Genomic DNA, 19546 nt, shown 5'->3' with positions numbered 1-19546 from the left:
ACACTCTATTAAAAGTTTCCATTTTCAACAACAGTGCCTTTATGTTGTAGAATAAACCTCCAAGAGTGCTTTTTGGCAGATGGTTAAATATTTAAGTTGTTGGCCACAGATTTTTTAAAATTGAGATAATTAGAATACTTGAAGCAGTTAATATTTATTAGTCATGAAGAGCTTGACAGATTAGATGTTTTCCTACCCACACATTCTCTGGCAGAAAAAAACCCCAGCAAACCAAAGCAAGCCCCTTATCTTTTATTCTGTGGGTAACAACCTTTGGTATGAAGCAGAAGGTTTGGACTTCCCAGATTACTCAGTATGAGACACTGAGAGTAGTTGCTGCCACTTAATTCAAGAAAAGGCCGGAAAAAAATTTTGGGAACAACAAAGATCTCTGTGGAAATGCACGGAGTTCGCCCTGGAAAGTGCCTAGGATTAAAACCCGAAGACTGAATCTTCTGCACCACTTCAACATTCACTATAAATTAGTGTCCCTAGCAAGGTTGCAGGGCTACTCCAGCCACTGGGGATCATGATAGGACCCATTTCCTATTAATCTTTTTCCTTCCGTTGGCCTTCCTTGCAGGACAGGAGATGCATGGAACAAAGGCAGACCATTTCTGGGGCACTCCAGAACTGCATCAGAGAGGACAGGAAGACACAGTGGAGTCTTGATCTCCTGTCCTTAAAATGGGAGACAGGAGGCCAAGAACTGACAGATTACTGAGGCTGCTCTAGGGGCCAGTTTCACCAAACATGTCCTCTTTTATCTGTCCAGAAATCTGGCTGAAAATAAGGATTGCTGGCTGTCAATACTTGTAAATGTTCAGACAGTATCTGGGCATAGACAGAGCCTGTTTTTTCATGGAATGTATATGTTACTAACGTATAGTAGAGCAGCACCATGAAACTCCTAGTCAGCAATTCACGCAGAACATGAAGGTACCACCAGTGTTAGACTGTGTCTTTCCAGCTGGCTAGCTGGAAAGAGACCCACCTGCATTATATTTTACCTCTCCTTTTTTAAAAGCACCACTGAATAGTCACTATGTGCCCCTGTATGAAGTCCCTTGGGTCCTTTACACTCACAGGCAATACAGCACCTCGGTAATGACATTTGCATGTATCCACATGCAGTGTTAAAAGGGGTGAATGCATAGGATTAACTGTGGCAGGCAGGAGGATGAGTGGAAGGGATCTTCATCACTGTCTACACAGCAAGGTCAAGGGCAGACTGGAGTAGATGATGCACCTGCTCTTACCCGGTACAAACCAGTAGGGCAGGACTGACTGCCCTGCAGGCTGATCACAGCCCTGATCTGAAGTCACATCAGCATTGCCCTCAAGGAAATCAAGAGACATCTTGGAAAATAGCTTTGGATACCACCCTGTGCTGGTTCCAGTTTGCTCTCTTAAGGAGATGGTAGCTGGAGCAGAGCAATCTCTCAGCTACACCCTCCCTTCCCGTGATCTGCAGACATGAACTGCTGAAATCACTGAGGAGATTTTTCTTTATCGTACAAAAGTCTTTAAGGGCTATCCCTGTAATAGACAAAATCATAGGAACTTTATTTGCATTAAAACGATTTTGGAGATTTTTTCCAGTGCCAACTTGTCCGACAATAGCAATTCATGCTTTAATTATCTCATTGGCATAGCGAGACTGTAGGAAAACTGGTAGAATTATGAGCCACAATGAAAGAAAAACATGGTTTAGATGTGCAAACACTCAGAAGTTTCCAGCTTTCATAGGTTTTCTTTGATTGCTAAAAAAGCATGTTGGAGAAAATCTGTTAAAGTTTCAGTATCCTTCCTCTTCAAGGGGAATCCACAATTCTTAACCCTTCAGGGCACCATCAAGACTCATTGCAAACCAGAAGACAAGACAAGAATAGAACCCAGCAATAAAAAAATATGTCACAACCCTTTAAAAAACAAATAACCCAGGATCACATTACTCACCATAAGGAAAAAAGGTATGGAAATGAACCCACATTGTTACCTCTTGAAGTACCCAGAAGAAAAATCTGCACCTTAAAAAGGTTTGACCTCAATATAGGCCATAATGTAGAAATGTGAGGATCTTGGAAAGTTGTGCTTTTCCTGGATTGAGGCCCAGATTTTGTAATATATCTTGCCTGTTACTATTTTTCTTGCTTCTTCCAGAGTAGAAAAGGTTCTTTTGAAGAAATGTTATTCTCGACACGTTGATACACCAGAATTGGGGTCTGTTTAAATACTTCAAATTTGACATATATGCAGATGTAATTATAACATTTTGTGAATGTGAGCCAACATTGCCTTCTCTGGATCCAATCCTTCCTATCAATATGTTGTAAGACACTAGACAGAGTGGTGCCTACCCTAACATGCAGAGTAGGCCAAACAAATAACAGTAAAACACTCAACTTTCCTGTGCCTTTACCTTCCTCACCACAGTTTTAATGAACTGCACCTGAAAGAATTTATGCCCATGTTGAAACTGGAGTTCCAGGACACAGTGGTGGCACATCACATCTGCTTGGCAAAAGAACATTTTCTTTTCCTCAACCTTACTTCACACAAAAAAATCTATCAATACTTTGATCCAGTGACTATCAATGGTATGAGAATTCCCTCAGAGGCCATTTTTCTACCCTGACCACAAGGTGCTTTTGCACATTGACCTGATATTTGGTTCCTGATGCTTTCCAGGCTGGGTTGAAACTGTGGCTACAAGACATTAACACTACCTTAAGATGCTCATGGTCTGTCTAATGAATCCCTCTTTTTTGCTATCTAGAAAGTATGTATGCAAACGCTTTCCTGTGTGTTATCTCATACCAGTTGACTGAGGGCACCAGAGTAACAGAAAGACAAAATCTGATCAGTATTTTCTCTCCAGATACACCTGAAAATCCAGCTAGAAGGGGGGCAGCCATACAATAATTCATTATTACTAGCCCCACTAAAATTAATTCCTGCCATATCTTATCAAACAATCGGCCATGAGAGAAAGTTTTCCCTACTGGAACATGCATAAGTCACTCCAACTTTTGTGGCTGTGAACTGAAAGCAATTCTCTCTCTACTTTCCAATGTTTGCTCAGGTGCAGTTGGTTTCCATGAGGACTGATTGAGGAGAACCTGTCCTAACCAGCAAGTTAACAGGAGCCACCAACCAACTCACACTGACTGCAAACAAAGTCCTCGTCCCAAAAGAGTGTGTTACATAAAAGTGCACAACATAAAAACCATCTTTGTATTTGTGACTTACTGTAAGTCCTTAGGAGGTTTGCCTTTAAGGATGACTACATTTTTAATCAATCAGCAAGGCATGCAGTATGTAAAGTTCATGCTAGCTTGAGCGGCAGCGCACTGTGTTTTTCCCCTGGTGAGCAACCCCCTCTCAGCCCCTGAGCTTTAGCTGGTGAGGTTATGCAGCCTTGCCTATTAGGACTGCTCTCAGCCACATGCCTGACTGCACTCTCAAGTCTCAGGGCCAAGAGTAAACTTTGAAGGAACCCTGCCAATTAAATGTAAGCAGAAAAAGTCTTTATTTTTCAGCAAAGCTAATGTGGTCAGAAATGTTCTCATGCTGCTGCTACTGATAATTATTATTTTGCATTCAGTAACGATGGCTTTTAATTCAATTTGAATATTAAATTCTGTCATGAAAATGAAGGTATCTAAAAATGAGAGTTGATCAGATTGTCATTGGTAAATAGACTAAATAAATTTTACTGCTGGTGAAAAGTGAGCCCTTCTGTGACAAATGTTTAACAGTCTTGTTTTGGGAATCTTACAGGGGAAAAAAAAAAAAAAAAAGGCTTAGATGGCATGCATTATCTACAAGAGGCAAAGACAAAACACTGCAGAAAGGTTAGCTCAGATGAATTCCAGTAAACTTTTTATATCTTTTCATAGTCCAAACAGACTACAGTAGGTTGCAGAAAACATATTTGAGGAATGACATACAGAATTTAATAGAATATACTTGGATTAGTTCTTGTACTTTCTCCATTTAAATATAATTGTTTCAGTCCTCAGTTCAGATACAATAATGTTCCAATTTCAGTGTTTAACTGTTCTGCTGGACTGTGACCCTGCCTACAATGGATCTAACATCACAGACAGACTCCAAAGAGGTCTTCACTTAAAAATGACAACATTTTCCATTCTTTTATCTTCTTTTTCTTTTCAACATTAGAAACAAGTGGTGTACATACAACTTCCTAGTGCTCGAAGGACCTTGACTGTAATCTTGCTACCCTTTGAGACAGCTAAAAGCTGTGGCAGGGGAGATGGTCATCTGATTTTCAGAGCTTGCCCAGAGCTTCTGGTGCAGTCTCGGCGCCAGGAAAAGAAAGAAAGATATAAAAAATTTCAGAATGTCCCAGACAGATGCTTGGTTGCCTGCTGCACTGCATCAGTGAATTTCTTTGTGGGAATATATTGGATTGATTTCTCTTGGGGCCTCCTAACACCCTCATGAAGGTCTCAGGTAGGTGCCAAACAAAAGGGAGAACAAAGATTTCTGCTTTAAAAAGCCCTTCAAAAAAAAGATCAGATGAACTTCAGCTTAAAAGAGAAGTAAGAATATGACCATTCCAAAGGGATGCTTATAATTTCCACCACGATTTCCATAATTCAATACCTTACAATTATGCATTTCAAAGTCATCTGAAAGTACCAATAAAGACAGATTGATTACTTCATTTGTATACATTGCTATGAGACATTATCGTTCAATGCTGCCAAAGCGAGTTCCATGCCAGCTCTTGGTCTAAAATTAGAGTAAGGACAAGGAAGTGTTCTTTCCTCTACAATGATCACCTAAACCCAAATGAGCCAACAAAGGCAGAGACACCATAAAGCAGTTGCTACCAAGAGGTGTTTGCTGATGGAAAACCACAGGACCTCCAAACAGCCCCTTGGAACTTTCTTGAGAACATATATATACAAATTTCAGCACCCAGTCAGCAAAATGGTAAAAATATTCACTAGGGATAGGGCTTGAAATTTACCAGAGAAGGTAACTAGGCGGGAGAGACAAACTGTGCAGCAGCATGAAGGACTCAGAGTGGCTTCGGTTTCCCAAAAAACATCATTGGTCATAACAGAAGTAGAAGGTATTCTGCATTGACTTCTGCTCCCTGCAGTTACTCCTCTGAGAATAACAGAGATCTCACAGTCCCCATCCCTGCAGCTCTTCCCTTCCTGGGCAGGGCAGAAAATCTCAGCCTTGTGCCTGGGCAGTGCCATTTCACAGATACTGAGTAGAGGGTCAAGGAAATAAATTTTGGCTCTTATTTCCAAAGGCAGGTTTGGCACTTCTTCACACCCACCTGACTCCTCTCGAACTCAAGCACTTGGTTAAAGCAGGGTATCTGTTTGTTGCTCTGTGGAGGACAATGCCTTCCATAAAACCCTGACCCAGTGTAGATATAAAGTACTGAGGGCTCAACCTGCCCCACAGCTGCTCCATGCAGGACCTACCTGTGAGGAGAGTTTACTCAAAGGACTGTCCTCATCTAATTCCACAAGTGCTCAAGCCTGATTTCACCTTAAGACACAAGATGGATTTGTATGTGCGTGCCCTCAAGTTATTTCTGTGCACACTTCATATGTGTGTTGGCCCAGATCCGTGAGTGTGTGTGTGCATGGAGATAGATAAACAGATAATCTGGAATTGTTTCAGAACAAGGGAAACATTTATCTTTCTTTCTTCCTTTCTCTCTAGTCGTTTTGCAACAACTTGGCCTTGGGATCTTCCAGGGAGCTGTGTGTATATATAAGTGACACACTTGCCTGTTTTCACAGCTCCTGCCTTACATCAATTTAAGCATCTTTCCTACACCTGGAGGAGTTCAACAAACATCAGCTCACAGGTGTCACCCTCCATTGGCTGAAGGCTGGCTCCAGTGAGTCTAGCCAATATCTGCTTTGGCTATTAACAGCCTTGAAGAGGCCAAGCTCAGTGTGTGTGGGGAAGCAGGGGGAGGAAAAGGTGGAAGGAAAAGGAAGGGGGGTTACATGTATGTGCATGTGCATTTGCTGCTGCTTTAACTTTCCATCCATTTAAGAGTTTAAATACTAGTCAAGCACTTAAAAAAACATTAGGACACATTCCAGCTTTCTCTGCCAGTCAGAGGGAAAAAATGCTTGAAACCCTGCATCTCAGCACCCCAAGGGCTTTATGATTTGTTAGGTTTAGTAGTTCAGAGGATTAAAAAGACAGAAATATTAGTAGAAAAAGAAGAGGAAAAAGTCAATGTATTCACTGAAGCAAATCTAATGGATTGCTGGGCCAGAGAAGAAAAGGTTCTACTACCTGACTGAATCTTATTTATATTTCTTGCTCCACAATAAAAAATAATTTTCCAGACATTCCCCTCCCTTTTTTTTGCTATGCTAGTCACATTTCCTAAATCCTTTATCAACGACTGCTCTGCATATGAATGGGCTGTAATTGAACTGTCACATTCATGAAGGTCAGTAACCTTTCATTAGGAAGAATGTGTCTTTCTTGATAAATTGGAAAGTCCCTGAGGATTTGAAAGCATTTTTTTATTTCATTCTTTCAAATATACCTTAAAAATCTAACACAGATCTTTCTCTCTTTTCACAGTACTCTGACAAACCTCTTGTCTTTCTCTTTGTCATAGGCAGTTCCATGCAAAATATTCAATCACAAGCTTTCACTGTGACCTTCTTAAAAATGAAATGGGAAGCATAAGCCCCCCACCCTCAGCCCCTCACTTTGAATTGCAGATGGCTAATACTTCTGCTTAAAAATCCCCAAAAGTCAAAACCTTGAGATTAGAAGCTTTGCCATGTCCTTGCTTCTTTGGATTGATTTGAGTTTCTACTGTGATGTGACCTAAGTCACAGTCTATTGGTGCCAGTGTATCAGCCCATCTTCTTGGTGTGTCCATTCATGTTCAGAGATGGACAGACAAATACACCAAGTAGTGACAGGCTGTATGAGAAAAACAAATTGAGGCAGAGAATGGTGCAGAGTTTTCAATCCCCGTCACAGGTTAGCTGCATTCAACTCATTCTTCCCTATCTAAGGAAAATAAGATTTTCAGAGGGTTGGTTTGGCACCTTGATCTGCACCCTGACACAGCAGGGTACTTAAAAGAAACTGACTGTCTGCCAAGTTCATAACTGCTGCCAGAAGTTCAATTCCTCCTCCAGATTCCGATCAGAAAGCGTGCAGCAGGATGCATGGAAATGTGTCGAGCTTCCCACCCTTACCAGTGCAAAGGTGCCTTCAAAAGTGTTAAAATACTACCAAGGCTTCTGAGGCAGAAGCCATCTGTTCTGTGCCATATTCTAGCTAGCTAAGCCTAGGGCCCATCTTCAGCCAATTGACTGGCTGGGGACTGACTGTCAAGGGGTCAGGAAAAAGGCAACTTGGTGTAAAGTCAGCCAAGATCAAGACAGAAAACACCACAACACGAAGAAGGTGAGACTTGATAAATAGAAGCAAGCATCTAGCCTTCTGTGTTAGCTATTCAAATGCTTCAAAAAGTAACAGAAATTACAGGTTTTTGAGAGCTGGCAGAAGACTGTTCTTTTATTGTCAGCGCCCATAAAATTGCTGGTTCACCCTGTAAGATGGAATATAAAGAAATAGGAACAAGGCATAATTGCTAAGCAGTTGAAATACTTTGATGGTAAAGGCCACACTGGAAGCTTTTTAGCTGGAAGGAAAAAAGAAGCAAACATTTCTTTTGATTTTTTTGCAGGAATGATTGAAGAACTAATACTTTAATTAGGCTTAACTCACTTTTCTCAAGACTTCTCTCAACTAGTGAATTCTGTTTGGTTCGTATGCCCAGCTTTGAATGGGAATCATTTACTGCAGTACCACAGAATGGATCTTACACGAGTAACAGATGTCATAGAAAAAAAGACTCTCACAAAGCAAAAAAATGTAGGTTCTGCCTGACTTCCATATTAACATTGTCCTTCAGCAGCAAGAGTATGTTTGAATTCACATGGAGAGGGTTTTTATTTAAAAGCTAGATGTCCTCTCATGCTCCAGTTCTGCAGTCTTTCTCTAGACACAGAGTTCATGGTGAAGGGTAGCCAGGGGTGCCCAGAAGCATAAATCAGCCTAGACAATTCATCATCTGAATTCTCTCTGCCACTGGTGAAGTAAGGTACTTGTGATAACACTGAAGAAAAAAAGATCAGACTTCGTCAGTGGCCACAGGTTACGTGGCAAACACCACCTAGGACTTTAAAACAACAGAAAGGCCTTCACAGACCATCACTTTTAGTGCCACCACATTCAGGCTGCTCAATGGAAGAGTCTAATGTAGAAACCCCCACTAGAGTGGCATCTAAGGTCGATATGCAAAGAGTGATTCAGACTTCTGTTGTGCAGGAGCCACGATGCATCAAGCAGGCAGGACTGACTTCTCCACATGCCTGACTTGGGTACCAAGATGACTTTTCTTTCCGCTGACTGCACAAGAAGCCAAGGTCTAACAATTTGGCAAGGTGTGCAGAATTGCTCACCAGTGTCTTGACATGACGCACTGTCCTTGCTCCTGTTTCATACTGGGCAACGTGAATACAGCTCCCAGTTTCTAATTCCCAGCATCATTGCTGCTGTGTGGAATATATAAAACACATTCTTGTGTGGTGCTTTTCAACTGTACATCAGGAGATGACTTTGTAGGGACCCCCATTTTGGAGGCAAGATGCTGACTGCTTTACTAAAGAGAGTAAGCAAAGAAGAATAAACAAGTTATATTTTAATGTAAGGCGCATTAGGTGTTGGAGCATTTAATGTGGCCTAAGTTATGGACCAGTTTTCCCAAGCGTTGATTTGGTGATGATTTAATCTCCTGCAATGTATTTGGGTGTGCCAGTGATCTGGAGAATGTTTTCATGCAAATGCTCAGACACTTTCAGTTGCCAAAAAACCAGAATTAACTGACAGTCAAATCAATTCAAGTGGAAGACCACAGTCTTGGAAAAGAACTTACATCAAAATAAATATTTTGCAGATATTTTCTAGCATCCCTGGGCTAAAATGCCCCATAGGCAATAATTCCTAAGATTTTATTGTTATTTTTGTTCTCAGATAAAATGTTAATAGCCAAGTGGATATGAGGTTAATACTTACAAATCTCTGAAGAACTGGTGTTTTGATTCATGCATTTGGTCCTCTGTCCAGAGTTTACTAATTTATTTTCTCACTTGAAATTGGAGGTAGTTTCCTACATTGCAGCACCCAGATTCACACACAGCTAAACCTGTCGGTATATCAAGGAATTCAGATTCCAAGATTTCAGTAGATAACTGCATATGGAAAAACAACAGAGCAGTATATCGCCTCATTGTATATATCAAGACCAAAAACAATGAGACTTCTCAAGCACTCCACACTGTGTATAAAATAAAAGTCATTAAGGAATTTGTTTATAAATGTGTTAAGCATTTTCTAGGCAGGCAGTGAATAAATCCACTTTACCACTTCATGGCTTTACAAAGAAGCCCATCCATTAACATGGGAACCCTCTTGTTTGCATTTCTTAACAGCTGACATTTGTACCTTTCGAAGGAAAGTGAAGGGCATCTCATTGCCTCATTGTTTAAATCAGTGTGAAAATAATGGGGATGATAGGGAATTGGAGCTAATTTCCTTTGTCTCCTATTCAGCAGATAATGGTGGTATGTGTGGGATGCTAAAGGCCAGGCAGAGGAGGTGACCTGAAGATGACTTCATTCTTATGAGGTTTATCAAAGGCTCCTGTCAGTCAAATGCATGCTGAGAGATTGGGGACTGGCCATCTGGTCCAAAGTTAATCAAAGAGGAAAAAAGGAAAGTGAGGAGGTGAAAAATCCCCCTGTCAGCTTTCTGGGAGATGGAGGGAGAGGCAGACAGAAGAGGGAACTCTTGTGCTCCAACAGCCCAGCACCCAGACTCGATGGCTGCAGAGGAGACACGAAGCAGAGTGGGGTGGAGGAACAGCAGGGAAAGGGAAAGATACCGTTGTTTTGAATTTTCCCTGGGATGATCCCACACCAGCTTTAAGTGGCAAGCCTGAAGGTCACTGCTGCTGTTAGCCATGCAGAGCAGAGGCAGAATTGTTTCACTTGTCCTCAGAAAAAAAAAAAGGAGGAGTGACTGACTCACAGTAGGGAACCGGTGTAATATAAAGCGCAGGGTTTTCTGTCACAGAGCCAGACTTCCTTCCTCTGAGTTTTGCTTCTTGCAAGCAGGAACAAGAGATACAGGCATGCCACCTTCATGTCCTGCAGATTCAACCATACCCCACTCCTCACCTTCTACCCTCCCCACCCACTGGGCTCCAAACCAGGTGTCCTGCAAGCACTACCCACATGCAAGAGATTGGCATAATTTGCCCGTAATGGCTTTTCTGTCAATACTGACCTCCATACATTTTTGCACTGGGCATAAACTAAGAGGGGAATAGAGCAAGGATTCATTAACAAACAACTTGGTTTATGTTGGGCACCACACAATGCTTGTACGTGAAAGTGAAGGCACCAATCAGATAACTAAAATACTGTTTAAATGTGTGTGTGTGATGCAAATGTGATGCAAAAATACATTTCTTCACCAAAGATGCATTCTGAAGTAAAACACCAGAGTGTGACAGCCTGATTTCCATAACTAGCCCTGTTCAGCTGCTCAAATCAGCTAAATAGAGACATATTTTTAAAACTACAAACGTCCAGATTGTGAATCCCTCCTTCATGCTGGCAAGTAGTCATGTTAATGAGTAGTCTCCTTGACTCCAGGGGAAAAACTCTTGCCAGCAAAGGTTTCACAATCTCAGCCCTAAACATTTCTGAAATAATTAACCAATGTGAACTAACTTTAAACAAAACACGGGGGAAAAAAAAAAAAAAAAAAAAAAAAAAAAAAAAAAAACAAAAAAAAAAAAAAAAACAAACAAAAAAAGCCAAAAACAAAAAAAAAAAAAACAAACAAAAAAAAAAAAACCAAAAAAAAAACCCAAAAAAACCAACCAAACAAAAAAAACCCAAAAAATGAGGAAAAGGGTTTTTTAAAGGGCTACAGATTAAGGCTGAGCATTAAATGTGCTCATGGAATTAACAGAGCAAGGAATGAATGTGATTGCTGCCGTACACACTAACACTCCCCCCAGGACAGAAGCATCCTAAACCAAAGAGAATGAGAACAAAAGAGTTTGGCTGCCTCATATACCTGGGGGTGGGACTTGCTTCTCCATTAAGCTTCCATTCTGCATCTTGCTCAGGTCGAGGTCCAGTCAGGCCCCCATAGAGAGGAACATATGGAAAACAGTGGCAACAAGTCCTGCTCTACCTGCAGCTTTGCTGAGCTGAATCTCCTCCAATGCCCTGTTTGGGAGCATCACTTTGCATGGCCAAGTGCTGCAAAATAAAGCTGAGAATAGTGAGAATAGAATCAGACAGTATTTTAAAACCACACCTTGACAAAACACCCAATCCAAGGAACCTCTGCTGAACAGAGGATTTCAGTCAAGAATATACAGCTCTGTCTGTACATTCATAGTATAAATACAACTATACACTCATTGCTTGCTGCCCTCCTATTTTTATTGAGTTTTTAAAATAGAAAGCAACCTGCTGCACACTAGGCAGCCTGAAACAGGCACAGCCAAAAACGAACAAGGGTGGATAGATGTTGGGACATCCACAATTTGCTTGCTTCTAATGCCTGATGCGACCGTTTTGCATGGCAATAACAGTCAGTGAACAATCTCATAGGTAACAAATATGCTTTTACATACCCCAGCCTGCATTTTACTCCCTACTGAACTGCTTTACCTGAGCTATGATGACTTCAAAAGGAAGGGAGTTGATATCACTAAGGGGTCATCTGCAGTTTTGTTTTTGTCTGCACAGCTCTAAATCTCAGAGAAATATGACTAAGAAAATGATCTTTCCCAACCCCTGGAAACAAAATGCAGCCATTTGGATCCCAAGATAAAAACAAGCATCAGCATGTCTGAAATTCTCTGCTGGTTATAATTAAAACTCACGAGCAACTACAACACAACTGTTTCTGTCTTTATGACATGAAACATGCAGACATTTAGAAATGGGCTGACAAAAAATTCAGCAAGGAAATTTCACCAGAAACCTTCTATTCCCTGGAAAAATTAGGTATTTTTGTCAGGCAGCAAGCTACTGTAATAATATTTATGATTCCCCTTGCCCAGTTCCCGCTGGATCTGACAGAAGGAAAAAGCTTTAGGCTTACCTGTGTCTGGCATGGATCCCTAATCTAACACATTGGTTGAATACACAGGCATGAACATACTGTCATCAGCATGTCCTCCTCCTTCTTGTGGGCTTGAAATAATCCAACGTGCCAAATCAGACAATGCCCTAAATCAATCAGTAGCTCCATTTTCATCAGTGGCTGAGACTATTTCCAAAAGCAGGTAGGAGATTTAGCTACCTAACCCCAAACTGATGGAAGATAAGAGACCACATTCCCTTGAAGGCATTGAGCACATCAAACTGTGCTCTTTTCCCCACACTTTCCACAACTCCCTTATTTCTAGTTAGAAATCACATAATTGCAAATTTCACAATGTTAAGTAATTTCTGAAGGACTTTTTCAACTTCTCTGTTATACTTCATGGTCAAGAGCATGCATGCTGAACATATGCTTTAATGATAGCCACAGCAGTAATTCACACAGAAACAGTTTTCTTTCAAATACTCCAGAATAGTAAGGAGTTGGGGGAGGGAAGTTATCAGCACTAATACAATTTATTAGACAAACCCTGTGTGGATGCCATGGCAGGTCTGCTATCAAAGGCAAAAACCTTCAGGCTTTTTACATCCCATAATCCCAATGAAAGCCTGCTTTTGCAGATACCCTGCAGTTCATGAATCACTGGCTGTAGCATACAAAATCCCCTATTTAAGTAATTACTGTACAATAGACAAATCTGCACAGTGGCTGATGTTATATAAAATATTCCAAGGCAGTCTCAAAACCACAACATATTAAAAAAAAAACAACCCAATCTCAAATGGAAACAAGTGTCCTTCAGTAGGTATATTTCGTGAAATAGGGGATGCTGTGATCTAACCATATTAGGTCTGTACTGAGGACTGGAAAAGGCCTGGCAATAGAGGAACCCAAGGCAGTCATGGACACTGAATGGCTCCTATCTCTAGACACTCTTTTCTATTTGTTTTAACTTGGACTTCAATACACCCTCAAGTTCCTGATTTTTACATAATTAGATGGTTCTATAATTGCCAACTTAATAATCAAAGAACACAGAATGATCTCAAGTCCATGCATTGCCTGAATAATGGGCCTGGCTTCATGGCTTCTATTTATTCAGCAGAATGAACAAAAAAGCCCAGTATTTTTAGGAAGATACCAAACCTAAACCCTGGTCTTGGCCCTGCATTGCCTTGGTAATGGAGCTGCCTTCCACATCTTCATCAGAATGAATCAAAAGCCATGGTATGTTAGAAAGACAACAAAATTTCACCAGAGCCTTCTCTTTGTATTCTGATTTATCCCCATACCTGGAAAGTTCAGCTTCCACATTCAGCAACAAGGAAGATAGGTTTTCTTTCACAAGGATCCCTTATTTACCTAGCTTTGGTTTCATCTATGGACGAATTGCTTTCACCAAAGCTTGTACCCTTCAGCTAGTCAGTAAATCAAACTTGGAGTGACAAGCAGGTGGCATTTTGCCAAGTCACTTCCAGAGTAGACCAACAATGCTCAGTCATACACACATAATCAGAAAACAAACAAAAAAGGATAAAGAAGGGCAGAACTGTGTTACAATTTACAGTGCATGATGAATACATTCAATTTGGATTAATTATAAAATATGTTCTACTCATTTACTTACAATTTAAGATCTGGCAAATGACACAGCAGAAAAACAATCTGAACTGGAAAATTAGCACTACTTTAATTACAAGACTACTGACTTTCCTTTTTCTTTCAAAGGAAGTACACGGTCTTTCTTCAGTAGAAGCCATGGCTTCAGAAATATTGATCTGAATCAGACAGCATTTTCAGAAATCTCCTGTACCTCCCACAATGTCCAAGGTTTATTACATACTTTATTTTCTTGTTCTTCATGCAAGAAATCTGCAGGACAGTTGGAACTTGGTTTGCAAAAAGAAAAATTATAGTGGTCCACGAAACAGAAGGTCAATCAACATTTTGGAAGTGCTTTATGAAGTGGAAATCTTTCTCCAAAGTATTTCACTACAGGCCAATAAAAAATTACATGCTGGGAGAACTTTATCCTTTTAAAGTTGGCAATGCTTTCTCCGCCAAAGAGTAAGTTTTGTTCAGGTTTAATTTGCTTTCAGTGCTCTTCTCACAATCAATATAATCACTCCAGTGCAGTTTCACAGGTTCCTGAGATAATGTAAATTAAGTGACCCACAGCAACCAAGGCACAAACACCAACTACACAATGCAAACGTGGAGGGACAGCAATTACCAGCAAAAAAGCAAAATCTGGCAAAGGCTGTCTGTGTCAGGTTTGTGTGGAGCTCCCAGGCAGGCTGTTAAATCAGGCATAAGTTTTTGTTTGAAGGAAGGCAGAGCTATGATGCAGAAGACTTTTCTGGATTAGGTCTGCCTTTTTGCTACAAGCATCAATCACAAAGAGTGCAAGCCGTTTAAGACACAGTGAAGAGTTTGGCAGAAATTTGGACTGCTCTCTATGTGGGATGTTGTGATTCCTCCAGCTGCAATTCCCTGGGATGCATTTCACCTAGCCAACACCTGACAGGAAATATTTAGGAGGTTATAAGTCTTCTTTAGAAAAAAATTACAGCAGAAAGAGTTCCAATATAACAATGAAAATATGAAAAAAAGCTTTCTCACAGTTTGTGTTCTAGGTGCCTGGCTGAAATCCTGGCTCCATAAAAAGTCTTTCAGTGTGCACTTCCAGCATGCCAGGTTTGTCAACGTCTAGCTAACTTTCATATATATTTGACCTACTATGTTGCCTAGCATCATAGTCAAAGAAGACTAGATTCAATCTCATCATAGAATACTAGATTGTAGCACAATCTAAGTGTGAAGGATAAACACAGTACACACTGAGATGGTTTGCACAGCCCAGTGCACCTGAGGAGGCAGCCATTTTATATACAAAGGTGTCCCTATCCTTGTCATTTATTGGATTTATTTGACAGAGGCAGGGAGGGACAACTTTGAAAGCATTTTTTGACGCAGTTGATGTGTTGATTCTGATCTTATTTTTCTCGAAAGAGTTTTATCAACTCAAAAGATTACCAAGATTTGAGATTCAGGGATCATATTGCTACAGCCTGACAACTGCTTTGTCTGCTGTAACAGAGACCCAGTTGTGCCACAACTGTTCCACAGTATCTAATCAACCCTTTTCATACACATATAGCTTACTTGGAGGCTTTAATTTAAAGAACAGAACAAAATATCCAGCCTTATGAAAAAGGGTAGTTGTGGCTGTCATACAGATGTTTTGCTGAAAAAACCCTAAACTCACAGAGAAAATCAGAGAGGTGGGAAAGAATGAGTACAGCCTATTCACTCCTACCACTTCAGGTCAGTTTAACAAACCCATTGCTGTCAAAATTGCAGCTGTATCAACAGACAAGGTAGTATCATCTTCTCATCCTCTCATCATCTAAACCCAAGAAACAGAAACAAAAGTTTTAAAAGATGGCATTTTTTTTTTCCCAAGGCATGTCCATCGCCTAATATCAGCCTTTTCCCTGTGTTCCTGGTCAAACTGTCGATGTGAATGGGCACTGGAGTGAGTGTCCATCCCGGCAGGGTATATGAACTCATAGAACCATGATTGAGATTAGAATGTAGATTCCAGAAAAAACCAGGCATTAATCTATATCTTTTTTCTTGTACTTCCTGTTAGTCCTCACCCTTCCAAAATACAGAGAATGAAAATATCATCAGAAGAAAGTAGCATAAAATGAAAGAAAAAAAGAAAATCCACATGGTTCTGCTAATTATTTGGAATATTCTATATAGCCACCAAAGTCAAGCAGGGATCTTTGATCTATTGTGCTGTATTATGTGACTTCAAGAAACTGAGATGGGAAGGTAAATATACAAAGCAGGATTTAGCAAGATGCTGGGTGAAGAGGGACAAAACCCCTTTTTATGGTTGTCAGGAAAAAGGAGGGTGACATTCTTACAGAGTTAGAAGGAGGTCAATAAATCATCATCCTTATCTTGCAAACAGAGCCTGTGACTTCAAAAATTAGCTCATTTATTCTGCACAATTAAATTTATTGAAGTGTGACAGAAAAAGTTTAGCAGTCGCTGATGCAGAAAGGCAGCAACAACGGAGGCAGGCAACTGGCTGAATGACACAATTAGTTGATTTTCATTTTATTTATCAATATAATTATTGAATTGTATTCATCTTATTTCACAGATTTTTACCATTATTAGAGCCCAGGCCTCAAGGGAAAGAATTAGTTCAAATTTTCAGTTTAACTTAATGTGATTATTGAGCTGGTAATAAAAGAAAAGTTCTATAAAGTGCTACACAATCTTGTATTCAATGTCAACCCACCATCCAGCTCTGGAATCCAGAAACCTTTCACATAAAAGCAGTAAATTGAATGTGAATTGTGAATGTCCTACATTCCTCAGGTGGCAGCTGAGCCTGTGTTTGCGGGATCCCATCCTAAAGGAGCCAAGATTCTATCTCAGTTTTAAACTCAGGTATATTTTTCTTTCTTAAAAAAACCCCTCCAAACAAACAAAATCCTCAACTAAACCCAAACCAACCAATCAATGAAAAATACCCTCAAGATTCAAAAAACCTCAAAATAAAAAAAACCCCAAACTCAAAAAAACCCCCATTGCATCATCTTTGACATAACCCTTATGACAAGGTTCAGTAAATTTATTTGTAAATGCTGTGAAAACAGTGCAGGAATATTGGAGAAAGACTACCATTGCAGAGGAACAGTTCATGAGTATGGTTCGTATGCAAAATTACCACACATCATCATTTTGATATACACTGAAAAAATATTATTCCCAAACCTCTGACAAGTTTTTATAAACAAAATACAACAAGAAGAACCATTTACAAATTATAGAGGGTAGCAAAACTTATTTTCTCCTTGTCCTGTCCAGTTTAGAAGCATCAGACTACTCTAAGTTGCTCTGGCTCACTTCTTGGCATGCCATCCTGTCAATCATAATGTCTGCTTTGATTTTAAACTTATAGGAGACAGAATGAAAAAGGCTGGGCCTGACTCGTGCACGTATTCCACCCTTGATTCCTACATACATAAGGAATCAGGCATATGTTCAGCAGTAAGCTATATAATAATTCATGTCTTTTTTCACAGGTTCAGGAAATTAGACCACATGCTATTGCAAGTGTCTAACTTTTCCAATGTTTTGAAAGATTATTTCCATTGCAACTAGGTTATTCAGTTCTACCCTTCACTTACCATTCCATAAAAATTAATTTATTTGCTCAGAGAAAAGGACACACAGGCCATTTTTTTCTAAATGTTGGTCTAAGTGTCATGGAGCATTGCCTAAATCATTAAAAAATGGAAAGGGTCCAACATAATTCTATATCCATAATTAATAAGAATGAATATTATTACTTACGATCAATGAGTGATTTTGGGTGTTAAGAGACTTCCAGAATTCCCACTGACTTAAACAATATGTTCCAGTTACTTGGATCTTGATGTCAGACTATTTTTTGAGAATTTAGTGTGCTGACTTCTTCAGAAATGAGCAGGAAGGGAAGTTTATGTCTGTAAAACATATAAATTATTAGTGCTAATAAACTGGATCTCACTGGGACTATTTGACTTAAATTTGACATTCATTATCTAAAGACAAAAGGATCAAAAGAAAGAAAACAGTATGTTTTCCTTTGTGTGTTTCTTTGGGGCAGAGCCTAGAAAGTTGCCTTTCCATTTATGAAGAATTATATGCTCCACTGGGACGTGGAGTTGATGGAAACCATTCCATAGCAGCACCATGCAGTGAGCTGCCCACCTCCAGAGATGCAGGAGGAGCAGATGAGCCTTCCTTTTAGCACTAGAAAAGATGTAACAAAGGGACAGGTGGGTACAAATAGGGATCAAAGGACAGGAAATAATTTAAATGGTTTAATTGACTGAAGATATTTCCACTGTGGTCAAGACAAGCAGAATCTTTACTGCTTTTTCTTATACTTAGCTTTAATAGAGGAGAAGAGAATACCTTCAAGGATTAGCTTCCTACAATCTCTGCAGAATTCAGCAAGGCTCTCATCAGCAGAGAGGAGCACAGGAAATCGGCTTCTAGACCTGAGGGAGTATTCAGCAGTTCAATAACTACTATGTCAGACTTCTGTGGTATGTTTCATTCCAATATCCTCAAATCATCTTGCAATGAAAGACCTTTCTTGTGTTATGAGATCCCAATTCAGCAGGTAAACATCCTTTATTCAGAGTCCCTCCAAAGAAAGGCTTTTGAACAAAAACAAACTGCATTTTACTAGACTATAAATGAGAATTCTTAATAATTATCAAGGCTGGAAAAGACCTTGAATGTCATTTAACCATCAACCAAGCACTGCCACAATTACCCCTAAACCAAATCCCCACCTGCCACGATTCTCTCCAACACTTCAGAGATGTGACTCCATCCACCACCTCCCTGGGCAACTTTATTCAAGGCTTAGCCACTCTTTCTATGATTATTTTTTTTTATTTCTAATATCTAGTTGGAACTTTGCCTGGTACAACTTAAGGATGCCTCCTCTTATCCTTTCACTTAACAGATGGCAGAAGTGATGATCCCCACCTCACCTTTCAGGCAGTGGTAGAGAGCAGTGAGGTTCCTACCCAAGCTTCCCTTTCTCCAGGCTCCCTCATCCAGTCCTCAAGACACAGCTTTTCTAGACCCTGCACCAACTTCATTGCTCAGCTTTGTACATGCTCCAGACCCTCAATGCCCTTTTCAAAGTGAGGTGCCCAGAACTGAACACAGATTTTTGAGAATGGCTTCACCAGTGCTGAGTTCAGGGGACAATCAGTGCCCTGGTCCTGCTGGCCACGCTACTGCTGACACAGGCCAGGATTCCATCGGCCTTTTGGCCACCTGGGCACACCCTGGCTCATGTTCAGTGCCTGTCAACCAGCACCCCCAAGTCCCTTTCTGCTCTCTCAGAGTGACAGCTCTCACTCTGCCCAAAGCCTGTAGTGCTGCCTTGGGTTCTTGTGAGTCAGGTGCAGGACCCGGCCCTTTGCCTTACTGAAGGTCACACAGCTGGCCCCAGCCCATTGATCCAGTCCATGGAGACCCCTCTGTACAGCCTTCTCACCCCCCAGGAAACCAGCAGTCCCACCTAACTTGATATTTTCTGTGAACTAACCAGAGAGGCACTCAGCCTCCTTGCCCAAATCATCAATAAAGATGCTAAACAGGAGCAGCCCTGACAATGAGTCCTGTGGAGCACCACTGGTGACCTGCTGCCAAATGGATTTTTTTTCCAATCAGCACCACTCTCTGGGCCAGACCATCCAGCCAGTCTTTC

The 19546-nt window shown here is 40.5% G+C and overlaps 1 long non-coding RNA gene across 1 annotated transcript in view; it reads left to right on the top strand.

Annotated features, from left to right (window-relative positions):
- Window positions 1-19546, top strand: part of LOC136367534 (uncharacterized) — a 313961-nt gene that overhangs the window by 247485 nt on the left and 46930 nt on the right. The gene's annotated exons all lie outside the window — the stretch shown is intronic.

Source organism: Sylvia atricapilla, chromosome 1, assembly GCF_009819655.1.
Source record: "Sylvia atricapilla isolate bSylAtr1 chromosome 1, bSylAtr1.pri, whole genome shotgun sequence".
NCBI classification, from domain to species: domain Eukaryota; kingdom Metazoa; phylum Chordata; class Aves; order Passeriformes; family Sylviidae; genus Sylvia; species Sylvia atricapilla.
The sequence above is the reverse complement of the archived record's forward strand: the minus strand, read 5'-3'. Positions and strand labels throughout refer to the sequence as shown.